At 41.2% G+C, this 10,790-nt stretch overlaps 1 pseudogene; it reads right to left on the reverse strand.

The window, feature by feature from the left end:
• Window positions 1-9,470: 9,470 nt before the first annotated feature.
• LOC102732643 (protein FAM156A/FAM156B-like) lies at window positions 9,471-10,056 on the reverse strand (annotated as a pseudogene).
• Window positions 10,057-10,790: the final 734 nt, after the last annotated feature.

A 10,790-nucleotide genomic window follows, 5' to 3' on the forward strand; every position in this document is an offset into this window, starting at 1 on the left:
CAGATGGTTAAGCATCTGCCTTCGGCTCAGGTCATGATCCCAGAGTCCTGGGATCAAGTCCCTCATCGGGCTCCCTGCTCAGTGCAGAGCCTGCTTCTCCCTCTCCCTCTGCCATTCCCTCTGCTTGTGCTCTTCTGTCTATCTCTCTGTCAAATAAATAAATAAAATCTTTAAAAAAAAAAAGACAAAATCAGAGAGGGAGACAAACCATAAGAGGCTCTTAACTCTAGGAAACAAACAGGGTTGTTGGAGGGGAGGTGGATGGGGGGATGGGGTAACTGGGTGATGGGCATTAAGGAGGGCACTTGATGTAATGATCACCAGGTGTTATATGCAACTGATGAATCACCGACTCTACCTCTGAAACTAATAATACATCATATGTTAATTAATTAAATTTAAATAAAATAAAATTTTAAAATAAATAAATAAATTAATTAATTGATGTTCATGCCTGGATGACATTCCAGACCTACTGAGTCAGAATCTCCAGTGATAGGTCCCCAAGAATTTCTCTCTTTTAGAATGCTCAGTGGATGAAGGGAAGGGATGATTAGGAGACCACTCCTACTCAGCTACTCTAGGAAGAACTAGGTATCATCAGCCAAGGACTTATTGGGCATCCAGAACACTTAAGCGGCCAGGGTTAAGACATTTGGGCACCAAAAAGCCTTTTTTTGAAAGTGAACAATGGGGCTGGCAATGAGTATTAAGTAAGTTAATTTAGATAAGTACAAGGCCTGGCCACTAGGACATGTCCACTGAATATCAGCTACTATTAGACTAGCCATGGTTCTATGCCTTAAGGAGCCAGCTAGTATAGAAGCCTGGGCACTAATAAGACCCCAGTTGGACTTATAAGAAGTGACCTTCAATGGTGAGATTTGCAGAGCACTAACCAGATCCCACTGCCTCAAAATCCCCTCCCCAATCCCAGATGTTTCAATGCCACATGGTCGTTGTTAAAAATGCAGTCTTCATGGGATGGGTGGCAATACGTAGCACTTGTTCTGAGGACAGGGCCTTAGATAAAGATTCTTTACATGGTACTTTGGGCATAAATTGCCAAAACACCTGAGGTGGCCTGGGAGTTCTACCACTTGCCTCACCGAGTAACAGGTTCTCTCCCATTTTTTAAAAAAATTTTCAGGTTTTGTTTCACAAATAAGTTTATCAGTCACTGCTTATAATATATTTCCACTGAAGTCTTTGTTGAGATATTGCAGATTCACATGAAGGTGTAATAGAGTACACAGAGAGAGATCTCATATACCCTATACCCAGGCTCCACAGGGGTAACATTTTGGAAACTGTAATACAACTAAGATACTGACAATAGTATGATCCACCAATCTTATTTACATTTTCCCAGTTTTACTTGTACTAGTGTGTACGTGTGTGGAGATGGGAGGTAGTTCTATGTAATTTAATCACATATCTAGGTTCATGTATCCACCACCACAGTCAAGATACTGAACTGTTCCATCACCACAAGGATTTTTCCTGTTGCCCTTTTATAATCACAAGCACTTCCCTCCCAGACACCAACCCCCATTCCTAATACCTGGCAACCACTAATCTGTTTGCTATTTTAATAATGTCATTATGAGACTGCTATATAAATGAAACCATATAGTATGTAACCTTCTGGAATTGGCTGTTTTCATTCAGCATTATTCCCTGACAAGGCATCTAGATTGTTGTGTATATTAATAAGTCATTCATTTTCACTTCTGGGTCATATTCCATGGTGGATGTTCCACAGTTTGTTTAATCATTCATCCATCAAAGAACATCTGAGATCTTTTTCTTTTCTTTTCTTTTCCTTTTGCTATTACAAATAAAGGCACTATGAACATTTGTGCAAAAAAATATACACCTATACATAAAAATAAATAAAATATTCAATGAGAGGTTGTGATGTACAACTGAAGTTGAGAACCACAATCAGGCACCTCATGTTACCTATCTTGATTTTATTTTACAGCATTTCTGATGTTAACTCAAGTTTATTACTATCTGCCTGCCTAGATGATCACAGTATCTCAGACTGCCTGAAGTAGGAGTTAGATATGAAGGAAACAAGGGGCAAAGTTGAGGAGGTGAAGGTAGACAGGTCCCACACAACAAAAGGAATATTTATATGTGGAGAATGAGACAAACTCCATATTTTTAAAAAAGATTTTATTAGTTTATTTTGAGAGAGAGAGAGCATGCATGCAGCAGGGAGGGGCAGAGGGAGAAAGAATCTCAAACAGACTTCACGCTGAGCATGGAAGCCCCCCATGGGGCTTGATGCGGGGCTTGATCCCACAACCCTGAGATCATGACCTGAGCTGAAATCAAGAGTCAGATGCTCAACCAACTGACCCACCCAGGCACCCCAGATGCTCTTTTAAAAGTAACTGCAATAGAACATCTCTGAGTCCTTGAGTCTTTGATGGTTTGAGTCAGCTCAGATATTGAGAGCATGCTGAAACAGCTTCTGAAATCCAGAAGTTATTTCACTAAGTTGCTTTTCCATTTAGGACACTTTAGGGAGAAAAAAACATGGACAGCTCCTCCAATAGATAGATATGGTTGTAGAGGCTTGCAATTTCCCAGAGTGAATTGAATTCAACTGGCACCAACACTCCACCAAAGGTCTCAGCCTCCCTTATTGGCCTGCTATAATCTTGCCACCAGGCCCCTGGAATTTCTTTAGACATTGTGCTAGGATATGACATCCTGGACTTCTCCAAACACCATTTAATTTGATCTGCTACTTTAATTTTTGGTCAGTGTACGCTCTCAGAAATGAGCCCCAGTTCTCCTCATGAGGCTCAGAATTCTTTTTTTCTCTCCAAATCTCTTCCTCCAAGTCTCTCTCTCTCTCTCTCTCTCTCACACACACACACACACACACACACACACACACAAAATGAAGCCATGGACTTCTAGGCCTGGATCTCTAGTCTATTTTCCCAAAATACTTGGCCCATCAGTACCTGAGACTGGTTCCACAGTTCACCAGAGATGCTCAGGAGACAGCAAGAGATACATAGTAGCCATGTTTTTAGACATGTTAAACAAGGAAGAATGAATACTTTTCCAGCTTTCATCAGGAGATACCCTCATGGGTGGGAATGAGGTCACTTATCAGGGGGGAGAATAAGTCCAGTAAGAGCTTTTTTCACAGGAATCCTGCAGCAACTCTGGAACACTGATAAGCACAGAGACAGCAAATAAGAGAATCTTCCCACAGTGCCACAGCTTGGTGTTTCTTGCTCCTTTGACAAAGCTTTCCAGATTCAAGCCAGGGCACATTTCAAGAGAGAAGAGGTATCCCATGCAAGAAGACAATCCCATATGGGAAGATCTGCCTTGGAACAAGGATGCAGAGTTGGAAATTATCCCAGCAATCATACATATTCCTAGGGATCCTGCATGTCAGAGCATCTTGCCAAAATCTACATGGAGGGCTCTAATAGGAGATCCCACTTGTCTTGCTTGGCTCCTACATGGAGAAATATCTTGGTGGAGCCTTTCATATCTAGCTCAGATGGAGAGACTCCAAAGCATGGAATGTATATTCAGATACACCTAAGCATCAGCCACAAGGCCAAGATTTCCACAGAGCAGAAATAGGCCATCTGTCCCTTCTGAAGGGGAAACACAGAGCAAGACAGTCATGTGCCCAGTAACACTGCAACCTTGGGCTCCTTTGTATCAGACCTAGTGGGGTCTGCTTGTGAGCTACAGCTATATTATAGAACTTCCTCAGCTCCAGCCCCCAGTAGGTCTACTCAGCATAATCTCTATGAGAGGAAAATGGAGAGCCTCGTTTTTGTCATGTTATGTGTGACCTTGTGGATTAATTATACCTAGCTTTGTCTTCATCAAACTGATGTGCTATGGGTCTGTAACATGATCCAGACAAATCCAAAGGCAAGTGAGTGGACATTAAATAAATACCTACAGATAAATCATATAAAAGAATGGATGGAAATGGATGGAGATGTGGTTTTACAACACAGGGGGAAGTTTAACTAACATATGGACACTTGACCCCAAAATAATATACATCTTCAAATTGAACTGAACTGCTCTGGGATGCATATGAGTTTAAAAGCACCACTCAAGATCCACTTATTAAGTGCTTCTAGGCCATTTGAGTATTTTGTAGTGTTTTTCTATTGACCATAGGGAGAATTTCAGTGATTTAGCAGCTGGAAAGATACATATAAAGCATGGTTGCATCAAAAGGCTTTTTTCTATGAGCTGCTGCTAAACATGTCACATAATTCCCAAAGGAGATGATCAGGCCCAGAAAAGACAACAGAAAACCAGAGTTTTGAAATTAAGAAGGTCCTTTCAGAGGACCCCTTGCCCTGCCTCACAGGATGATGCCAAAGCTTTTTGATGGGGTGTGAGGTTTGATTCAGTTCTTTGTCTATGGAGGTTTTCAAAGCATTTCTTGGATACATGGAGGGACAGAATCATGATTTCATACCTATGTGCAGAGATGGATGGAAATACAGGATGAATGGATGGATGAACAGATGGATAGACGGATGGACTGAGACAAGGCTGTGAAGTGTCTATGAGGTCACAAAAGTATTCGTGGTACAAAAGTCTTTGTGAAATTTTCACAATAAATAGAAGCCTGAGATCTTTCAGTGCATGCTTTTTGATGGTGGCAACCATTTCAGGGACTATAAATTCAGCTAGGATTCAGAGTCCTATATTCTGTCAGTGCCAATAGTGTTCTAGAGGCATCTACAACATGGTAGACCTGCAGTGCAGTTAAGTGGTTATACCTATGGACTTTGGAGTCAGATAAACCTGGGTTTCACCATCTCTAGTCCTCAGAATCACTGTTATAAAGTGAGGGTTATATTAGTACCTACCACATAAGGTTGCTGTGAGAGTAAATGAATCAAGGTGTTAGTGTTCCCAGCACATAGTAAGTACCCAGTAATGATAGTTTCTCACTACTATTGCCAATGTTAATATTTATATTGTCTTAGAAGACCAAGGATCTGTATCTAGTAAAATGGGTAGGGGTCAGAGCGGTCACGTTACAAGTCACATTACCATGTCCACTACATCTACAGAGATTAGCACTGCAGCATGAAGGGATGGCTTCTGAGACACTAGGGGATCCATTAAGTGACTTCTAACACATCCATGGGCATCAGATTTCTCCCTTGATTAAATTCCTATTCCCAAAGACAGGTGCTGTCTGTGCAATTTTTCTTTGTACTCCACCACAACAGCCAGAAAAACATAGAGTGGGAGGTGGCAAGAGGGGAGGATTAGGAACTTGGTAATTGGTAAAATGATCAAGAGATGGTTGGGTTGGTCTAGAGAGCCATTGGCTTTGGTGAAGACAGGTTAGAGCTTTGTGTCTCATCTCCCCTATATTACTAACTGTGTGACCTTATGAGAGCTTTTTAAAAATTTTTTATTTTATTTAAATTCAATTAGTTAACATACAGTGCATCATTAGTTTCAGATGTAGAGTTCAGTTATTCATCCATTGCATATAACACCCAGTGCTCAGTACACCACGTGCCCTCCTTAATGTCCATCACCCAGTTACCCCATCCCCACCCACCTCCCCTCCAGCAACCCTCAATTTGTTTCCAATAGTTAAGAGTCTCTCGTGGTTTTTTCTCCTCTCTGATTTTGTTTTATTTTATTTTCCCCTCCCTTCCCCTATGATCATCTGTTTGTTTATTAAATTCCACATATGAGTGAAACCATATGATAGCTTTTAACCTCTCTAAACTCAGGTTTCATGATGAGAAGTGGGGACAATTATGTTTCCCCTGTAGCATTGAGAAGATTTGGGGGATAAAGAAGGTGAAATATAACCAAATGAAGATTTTCATTGAATGTGATTTATAGCAGCTGTCACACCCACAGATTGGAATCATTGTGATCATCTCACCCTCGTCCACTCCTCACACATAGATCCACATGGATGTGCATGTGCGTGTGCACACACACATGTGCTGATAATAAAACCTAAGCTTTTGAGTTCCTAAGGAAATCCTTCAGTCACACCTCCTGAATTAGGGGAGAGTGCTTGCAAATCCATTTCAAGTCTTAATTTCTCTAATGAGATCACAATGGCAAAACTCTAATCACCTAAACTTATGTGTTCTGAATTCCTTTCAGGGCTCACAAAACTTAGCTGATTTTTGCTATAACATACACCTGCAGATATCATTGCATACAAACTGCCACAGGGCTGAACAAGTTTTCCCAGCCAAAGAATGTTATCATCTGTTTGGAGGATGGTAATCATCAGGGGACACAATTACCAATCTTAATATCTTTTTGCCCCATGACATACAAAGAAGCATGTCCACTCTAGGACAAATATTAAAATAATACAATGGTGCTCTGGTTCCCATGCAGCAAGAGTGAAGGAGCTCTTCACATGCACCCCAATAAGGGCACCAGAAAACAAGGAGAGGCACTTGGAACATTTAAGCCAGAGCACCAGCACCAACACACAAGCTCTTTCCTTTGTTTCCTTCATGGGGGAGAAGGCTCACCCTACCTGGACACTCTGACTGCTGGTCCTAGCAGCACTTCAGCTAGCACTCTGAGTCAGTATCCTCAATCTCACTCTTTGTTGACTTGCTCCAGATGAGCAAATTAAGAGAGTACCTTTTGGCAATTTCTAACTTTGACAAGACTCTGTAATATTGATCAGTCCTCCAACACTCTTGCCCCTGGCCTAGATTCTGTCTTCTCCAGAATGAGGCCAGCCATGTACAATTTCCTCCAAGCCCTATTTATTGACAGGTACCTCTGGTAACCCCTGCATTCCCTTTGGTTGTGAAGATGTACTTTTCTATAGTTCATTGATTCTCATCTGGGTCCAGTGGCATCAGAATGATATTATCAACCTACACCTGCCAGTACCTCCTCTTTCTCTGAGTCCTCACATTCCCTCAATGTCAGACATAAATGACATTTAAGACGGAATCTGAGAACCTTGGGGAGCAATGGTTGTTAAAATGTAACAGTAACAGCTCCATAGACATAAGATGATAAAATGTTCTTGTGAAGACTCACATCTGGCTGAGTTGGGAAAACATGTTCTGGTGTCCACAGGACAAAAGATACAAAGGAGGAATTGGGAATACACTGTTATAGGGTCCTTTCACTGCACATGAAGAGGGATAATATTATTTGAAGGTAGATTCCAATTAATTAAAGCCATGTATCATAAACCCAAGAGCAACAACTAAGAAAATAAATTTTAAAAAGGTAAAAATGGTCAGTCAATAGTGGTGACAAAATGAAAACACAGAAAGTACTTAATTAATTCAGAGAAAAGTACACGGGTCTACCTCTCCCATAGACAGGACAACCAGATAAGAGAAACAAGAGGTAAAGGTGGGAGATTGGTAGAACCATTCAAGACATTTCCTTCCAATCCCCATGACAGTGGGCTCTGCTGAGCTGTAGGTCTTATTACCTAAGGGATGAAGGTTTCCACCAGAAGATGTGGTAATGGGTTCACAGAACTGGAAGCTGAGCTTGTGCCACCTGGCCATTTTGGATTCCTCTAGACACTTAGGGGAGCAGGCACCAAAGGGGTTCATGTTGGCAGTGGGTGTGGCTCATCTGATTATCCAAGGAAATAGAACTGCTGCTACATAGATTGGCGTTCCTCCTCCTAGTCAGTCTTTTTCTTTCTGAACATTAAAAGAACAACAACAAAAAATAGTTTTCATTGTGCATTCAGAAGAGAACAAAAAATACTGAAGTGTACAAAGAGAAAAATCAATGTAACAACCACCTAGGTGAAGAAATGAAGAGGAAAATCAGGCAGGTAGAGAAAGAAAGTTTGTTACTGCAATTATAGAAGCAATACACAGCTCTTATAAAAAAATGAGGGATGATCCTAAAAACACACTGAAGAAGGAAAAACAAAATATTCTAATCACTTATAGTGATAAAGTTATGATAAAAAATGGTGCACTTTCTCTTAAATCAAGGGTAATTCTTTCTATAGTTGATTTCATGACATACATAAAAGTATTGCAAACTCAAGTGTTGAACAAACAAGTTATCTTTGGATTTGGGGGAAAATCATGTCAGGGTTATTTTACCTCTCAAATTCTCTGATGAGCTCACAGGATAAAATCCCAGTCCATATTAACTACATCAGAAAGCAGGTGGACCCAGAAGAGAATGTATTTTCACATTTGAAGAAGGTTATTTTACATGATTTGGTAAAATTAGAGGATTCTAGAGAGAAAACACGGAGAGATTAAATCCGTTAAATGTCATGAAAACTAAAATATGCATCTGAACCCCTGACACAGTCTTCTAGTCACACAGAGATGTTGATCCTCTGTACAATAACTATATGTGGGGCATCTGAGTATGGGGAGTGGCATTGAAAAACAAGTCAGTGGCACCAGCACAAACACACAGGTGCTCATATAGGTCTCCTGTAGGTAAATCCCATAGTCTTCCATAGGAGACTTCTTCCCATTGCCAACCAGTAAGGGAGGAGGTTTATACTGCCAGGCTACTTCAATAGCTGCTCCAATTATGGCACCCCCTGGTGAACCAAATGTGTTCCCAGGTCTCCTTCCTCCTCTCTCATTTGGACTCTATACCTTTAGAAACTCCTTTGAGATATTGTGATGAGCTGCCCTAGCATTTAAATTTAATCAACTCATCTCTGGCAGGACAAAAATCAATAGACAAACCTGCATTTTAAAATTATGTTCCTTTGAAATGCACCCTGGACTCTAAAATGCACATCTATTTGGTATTCATGATTGAGGCAACACATCAGAAATTTCTTCAAGAGAGTGTGATACTCCCTTGTTAAGGAGTGAAACTTACTTACATGTAGGTTACTTCAATTGAATGTTTAACCCAAAACAGTGCAAGGTGTGGCTACCTCTCCCATGCATCTTCTTGCTTCAGATTCTTGAAATTAGATCTCATCATTGACTTCCTTTCAATAATTCAACTCTACTACACACATGCATTCTATCAGACCTAGCATTCTTTGTGGAAGCAGTCAATAAAATGGGAGAAAAGCACATAGAAATTACAAAGGGATTCACAGGACATGGATATTTTGTGTATTTTTGACATTAAGATATGGGGTAAAAACAAAGTCTCAAGGAAGGAAGGCAACAACTGGCATCATTTGAACCATATCATGGGGATTTAAGAATCTTTGTTACTCAGTCATCCTTTCTATAGACTAGCACCCCCCACCATGCCCCAAAGGGATGCTAAAATTATAAGCAGGAAAGACTATGACCTTCCTGGGATTAGATCAATTCTCATGCTGATAGGGTTTTCAGTCATAACTCTGTCCTTATTATTTCTCTATTGCTTACGCTTTGGTTCCCAAAAGGAATCTCTGTCCAGGATGTGGCAACTCCAGCATTTGTGCCTGAATCCGTTCAGATCTCTGTCACGTGAGGATGAGAGTCTCAGTTTTCTTTCAACCACTATTTTAAGAGCTTCTGAAACATTCTTTTGCTTTCCTACTGCATCTCCAGTTGGAGCTTCTCCCCCCTCTCTTGCTATTGAAGTACTCCTTCTGGCAGAAGTCCAGGCCAGTTGGTACCCAGGCTAAGTGTCAAGCCACTGAGACCCTGTACCAACACTTCCCAGAAAGAAGGAGGTAGGGCCATTTTCCTCTCTGCAGGCATCCCAGAGACATTTGGCCTATGGCTCTGGCAATATCAACATTGACATTCACATCTGAAATCTACTCTAATCTCTATCACCTGAGGAAGAGATTCTGGTTTTCCTTTGGACCTGATAAGGTGCCACGTGATCTAGATGTCTTCATCTCATATGCCCCGGAAATGTTGCCTTCCTCTGAGAGGACTCTGATCCTTCCCAACACCTCTCTTGTAGGGTTTTCTCATCCCTGTACCACTGCTGGACCCACCCTTCTGGTAGAGAGGCAGGGTATTTGGTGCCAGGACAGGGGTTCAGGTCACTGAAGCTCATCATTAGCAATTCTGAGAAGGAAGGATGACAGGCTGCTGTGATTTCCTGGGAAGCCTTTTTTTTTTTTAAGATTTTATTTATTTTCCAACAGAGAGAGAGAGACAGTGAGAGAGGGAACACAAGCAGGGGGAGTGGAAGAGAGAGAACCAGGCTTCCTGCTGAGCAGGGAGCCCGACGTGGGGCCGGATCCCAGGACTCTGGGATCATGACCTGGGCCGAAGGCAGATGCTTAACGACTGAGCCACCCAGGTGCCCCTCCTGGGAAGTCTCTTTAGAAATCATCGGGAAAGATTCAGAAGTCAACATTGAGCTTCCAGTTAAGGAATGAGTAAGTCACAGGGATGAAAGGTACAGCATAGGAAATATTGTAAGTGGTACTGTAATAGCACTGTATGGTGACAGATGGTAGCCCCCCTTGCAAGCACAGCATAATGTATAGACTTGTCAAATCACTATGTCATACACAGGAGACTAATGTCACATTGTGTCTTAACTATACTTCAATTAGAATAAATAAGTAAGTAAATAAATAAATAATAAATAAATAAATAAATTCTTATTTGAAAAAAAAAGAAAGAAAAGAATCAACGTTGAATTACATTTCTGGAGTGGATCCATATAGGTCTTGTCCATGCTCACAGCTCCACCTGGCCCTTGGGTCCATACAGGAAGGTGAAGATGAAGGTTGTCAAAGAGCTGGAAGGTAGCAAGGGATGTGTATGGCCAGAAGAACCCAGAGTGCAACAAGTGGTGATAAAAGAAGAAAGAAAACCCATTATTATTCCTCTGAC

This window comes from Leptonychotes weddellii, chromosome X (genome assembly GCF_054177405.1).
Source record: "Leptonychotes weddellii isolate Sample4059 chromosome X, ASM5417740v2, whole genome shotgun sequence".
In the NCBI taxonomy this organism is placed as follows: Eukaryota; Metazoa; Chordata; class Mammalia; order Carnivora; family Phocidae; genus Leptonychotes; species Leptonychotes weddellii.